General features: G+C 41.2%; 1 protein-coding gene across 3 annotated transcripts in view; it reads left to right on the forward strand.

The window, feature by feature from the left end:
- The window catches only part of LOC133509234 (synaptic defective enhancer 1-like), a 31,719-nt gene extending 27,637 nt beyond the window's left edge, over positions 1-4,082 (forward strand). For all 3 annotated transcript variants that reach the window (XR_009797273.1, XR_009797274.1, XR_009797275.1), the window contains one exon: positions 3,476-4,082. The gene's annotated coding sequence lies outside the window, so the exon portion shown is untranslated. The remainder of the gene's footprint in view (positions 1-3,475) is intronic.
- The last annotated feature ends 1,215 nt before the right edge of the window (positions 4,083-5,297 follow it).

Genomic DNA, 5,297 nt, shown 5'->3' on the forward strand with positions numbered 1-5,297 from the left:
CCATTGGAGAGGTGGGATTGTCTTTGCTCCATGATGATTCATGTCCATAGATCCAGTGATAAACACGTACAGTCCCAGACTGGCCAGTGCGGAGGAGCCATGGTCCGAACAGCACGGAGGCCAGCAGTCCCAATAGTGGCTCTCCTTTACCTCACATGCTCAAGCGCGGATCAGCTGAATTCTTCACCGGTTTGAGACCAGGGCAGCCTATTGCTACCCCACCCTTTGTAGCCGGACTTCCACCGCTACTCGTCGTTGAATGAAAAGGGAGCCACAGGCTTGCAGTGGGACAAGTGTAACCATGTGGGACGTTCTGCTATCTTTATCACCATGGGAGTGGACCATCCCAGCGAGGTGAGGACCAACACTTCCTCATGATGATTTTTCTCAGGACCCAATCACCAATGGACACCAACAGCACCTGTGAAGATGGCACAGTAGGCGGCAGATCATTTGCTTCTTTTACAGTTTTATTTAGCAGCATCTCTTTCACCCAATCACTTAAAGTATTTTCTTCTGACTGCTGCACTGGCCGCTCTACCATGGGCAGTCTAATCTAATCTAATCTAATCTAATCTAATCTAATCTAATCTAATCTAATCTAATCTACTAGATACTATTTCAAATGGGAACAATCCTTTATCTGTTGGGGTTATTTTCATATACAGTTTTACTAAATGTAGTTTTCCTTAATCAAGACTTCACTGTCCCATTGCTCCGTTCCACTAATTCTGCACAATGATTTTTTTTTTTATTATTTCTAGATTTGCAGATACTTGACTATTTTTTTTTCATTAACAAAATGTGGCACATTGTTGCCATACAATTTTTCTGGGATGCCATGAGAAGGAATAATATATTTACACAAGAACATTGCCACAGTAATAGCATCAGCACTTGTGCATAGAAATTTAGATAAGGGGCAGATCAATACTAAACTACATTTGTAATGCTGTTTAACTCAAATAAAATTCATGTGTAAAAACTGGAAAGGCTGACTACCTTGTGGAAACTGCCCTCTCTTAGGTCTGCAGTTCCCTTGAGTATTGTGTTTGTAGCAATTAAGACATGATCTACAATTTTTTTGAGTAAGAATTGAATCCAAAAGTGCAAAAATGTCTCTATAATATCTACCATTACCATCCCTCCTGTTGAGACATGGCAAGGCCCATGACTTAAAATTGCCTGTGGTTTTTTTTTTTTTTTTTGGTAATACAGGTTTTCCCCTGATTATGTATATCAGTGGTCTCAAAAGTCCATTCACATCAGGGCCGCTGAAGGCACATTCTGGCTGAGGTTGGGACGCATCTTCAGTGCATATGCAAACAATTTGTCATAACATGTCATTATTCAAGCCGCTTATCCTCACAAAAGTTACAGGAAAGCTGAAGCCTATCCCAGCTAACTTCGGGCGAAAAGCGGACTACACCCTGAATTTGTCGCCAGTCAGTCACAGGGCAGTTATCGACACCATCACTGAGCGGGAATCGATCCCACACTGCCCACACCAAAGGCAGACGTGTGTACCACTACCCCCTCAGTGATTCTAGTTGCACACAATTTAAAAGTCTTTTTTTTTTTTTTAAACAAAAAATAAGATAAGCAAGAAAGCTGGTGTAAACAGGTTGTGCGCAAAACTAATAAAACTCTCCATGGCAAAATCACTAACTTTCACTCAATTAAAATGTTTCTCAGCTTGCATCAGGACTTGTCACTGTCACACCCCGAAAGCCACAACCCCATCGTGATTGGTTGGTTCACCAGCTCTGCACCCATCACCGTAAAGTGCCATTCATATAAAACTTCAGGGCCACACCATCATTTGACTTTCATAGTAAGTAAGGTGGGGGCCGCAAAACATCATCTTGGGGGCCACAAATGGCCCGCGGACGACCAGTTCGAGACCTCTATTGTATATTATCTTCTAATTCAGTTTTTTTCTGTAAGCCATCACTGAGTTTCACTTTGAGGAGCATGTTTTGCACATCTTTTAGAACTGTTAAATCAATAGGAGGGTTGGGGGCTTGTGATTGTGTCACTATGTGTGTGCCATATTTTCCTGTTCTGCCTCCTTGGCGCTTTTATCAGCGAATGTATTTCCCAGGGAGACAGCATTTTTTTTTCAAGATTTTCTTACAGCTCTTTTTCTGCCTCACTTTCTTTAGCCTGTTTTAAACTGTTATAGCTGGTTTTAATATATCCACTTGTTGCATTACTTCAGCTGACTCTCCTGCCTTTGTATTTCTTGCTTATGCTAACCAACGTCTCGCCATCCTAAGATGTAAGTCTTAATCTTGGCTTTGCCTTACTTCTCTGTAACACTTGCCATCAATCTTTCTACCAACCTGCTGCATCCTTCAACTGTTAACTTGCCATTTAAGCCATGCTAATTTTTTTTCTTCCCATTTCTTTAAGAAACATCATGCTGCCCATAAACATTATTTCCTAAAGTTTACATACCCTCTAGGGCAGACTTATTATTCCCGCTCACCATTATGTTTTTCTACATTTGTCCCGTACAGACTACTTGTCCTTTTTGGGACCCAAGTCCTAATCCACTACCTTGTGTACTTCACCGGAGCACGGACTTCTGTTAACACCTTTAGGTTTCCATCCGTGACCTATGATTCCACAAGTAATGGCATTCGCACTTGCATTCACTCACTCACTCACTCACTCACACATTTATGGATCCTAATAAATAACCTCTTTAAAGGTGGAGTCACCTTAAAACCTCCTTCTGGCGGAGTCGCCTTCAACCTCCTTCTCGCGGAGTAACCTTCAACCTCCTTTTAGTGGAGTTGCCTTCAACCTCCTTCTAGTGGAGTTGCCTTCAACCTCCTTCTGGCGGAGTAGCCTTCAACTTCCTTCTGGCGGAGTAACCTTCAACCTCCTTCTGGCGGAGTAGCCTTCACTTACCGGTTCATGCGTTGTCTGGACGCCTGTTGTTCGTGATCCCGTCAACCTTCGTCCACCGAGGGGAGATTGGACTTTGGCACCGGCCTGGCCACGAATTCACGTCCCACCAGGGCTTTTCTTCAGGAACAGCTAAATGCTCCTGGCTGTTGACAGACTTCGGTGTGTCTTCTCCCTCCTCGATGGGCGGTGGTGTGTTGGGATCCGGCTCGAAGGACCAAATGTCAGGTTTAAAAACTCAACTCTCTATTAAAAGAAGGCGAACAGACAAGGCTTCAAGTTTTACTTGCTGCAAGGGGAGCGACAGGACTTCCCTGCTTCCAACCAACTCCAACTTGTGTCTCCTTGCAGCTTCCTTTTATTCAGTGAATGACATGATGAGTGTGTGTGTGCGTGTGTCTGACTGTTTGATTGTTTACATTTGTTAGATTGATTACATCAAGTTAGATTGATTACATCAAGACAGTGAGTTCTTGGTGGTGATGTATAACCAACTACAGTTTGAACAAAATGAGAACATATGGATGATTATTTTAACAGCGTGTGTATTGATGTGTAGGTGAGACGGACTGCACATGCTTGTTGTGTGCTAAGAGCCAATAAAGCGACCATCACAGTGAATCGATGTTCCATGTTATAACTACTCCTCCCATTGAGCTTCGGAGGTGTGACACGAGAAGGGAGTTAACCCTGAAGAGAACAACCTCGGCCCAAGACATCTCCTTGTGTCTCCCGACCACGGTTAGGCGACCGGAGCAGGAACAATTAATAGTGTGTATATATGTGCGGAATTTATTGATAACATTTACAAGATTGTTCATCCTCTTGTACAAAAAGTGTCAAAAAATTGCTTGTAATTTGTGGAGTAGATCAATTGAAATTCCTGCTACACCAAGATGAGAGGTGGGCATGACAGTTGACATATTCGGCATGGGGAATATTATTCAGGTCTGTACCTACTTTTTCAGATGTATGTGTCAATTTATATTCTAAACCTTCCTCAGCATGCTGCAAATGTTTACATTATATTCATGTCTCCTGGGATCCGAAATATCCCAAGTATTTAGATTCATCACATCGTTTTCCATAATGTATGTTTAACTGCACTAATCACCAGTTTCGTGGCTGTGAGAAAAACATTCCACAGATAAGGTGGAAAGATTTACTTTGACACTATTAAAGTTTGTTTGTAAATGTTTTTAATTTTTATTTTCTGATTAGCTTCATTCACTTGAACAAAGTTTTGTTTCCGGTTTTGTTCACTGTTCACTCTCTGCTTCACCTTTATAAGTTGACGGTTTTTCGTGAAAAACCAATGTAAATATTTTACCAAACTTCATCAGAGGATAAGCAGGAACACATTTTCTGTGAATTTTTTGATATATTCATAATACAGAACTCTGCAAATTTAATTTGATTTTCAAATGCAAGGAAACAAGTTAAAATTTTCTGTCTGAAATCGGACGTCGCAGAGACAACGAATGAACAACCATTTAGCATGTATTTCCCCATTGCGAGTCCTTATTTCCAAAAATATATCTAACTGATTGAATTAAAATTCAATGTTTTTATGACAAAAAAATGCAGAGTTTTTTTGCTATGTTATGATGATAGTGATTCACAGCGTATTTTGGGAAAAGTTAACGTCACAGAAATCAGGCCCCAAGTAATATGCAAGGTTTCTTGATAGTCACGGTGTTATATGGCTTTCTTTTGCACTTGCACCTTTTTTGGCTTACCAAGTCGAATTAAAAGTCCTTCGTGTTAGCAGTACTGAAAAAAATGTCAAGCTCACACGACTAGTTTTAAGTCTTCATGCTAAAACTTTTAGAAACCCCAGCATACTTTAACCTGTAAACCATGTCCTCCTGGGAGTACCAAGATGGCGGCCTGTGGCTTCAACCAATCGACATACCGCTCGGTGTGTATGCGCAACTCAGTCTTTTTTTTAGATCAGTGCCAGGAACAAAAGTTCTTTTTACGGGCTTCCGGGCGGAATTACCGTATGGACGTTTCAATGTTCAAAAAGTTGCAATTTTTCAGATTGAGGAGAGGGTGATTTGGTTCCGGTACTCCAAATAACGCATGCGCATGACTCCAGTTTGCTTGAATGCGCTGATATGTGCACATGGCAGAAAAGGCAAGGATTGGTCAAACTAACTGTCAGTCAAGCAATGTGACGCGATCGACATATTGGGCACAGCTGAATCAAGCGGCGGTATGGCTGACTTCTTTTTTTAATGTAAATTATTCCAATAGAAAAGTGCTGCAGCTTTGTAAAAATACATATTTTTGGAAGAAATTCCCTCACACAATGAGTGGAAGTTTCATCACAAAATACTGAACATTAATAAGTAACACTAAAGTCCTATCCAAATGAC

This window comes from Syngnathoides biaculeatus, chromosome 11 (assembly GCF_019802595.1).
Source record: "Syngnathoides biaculeatus isolate LvHL_M chromosome 11, ASM1980259v1, whole genome shotgun sequence".
Classification (NCBI taxonomy): Eukaryota; Metazoa; Chordata; class Actinopteri; order Syngnathiformes; family Syngnathidae; genus Syngnathoides; species Syngnathoides biaculeatus.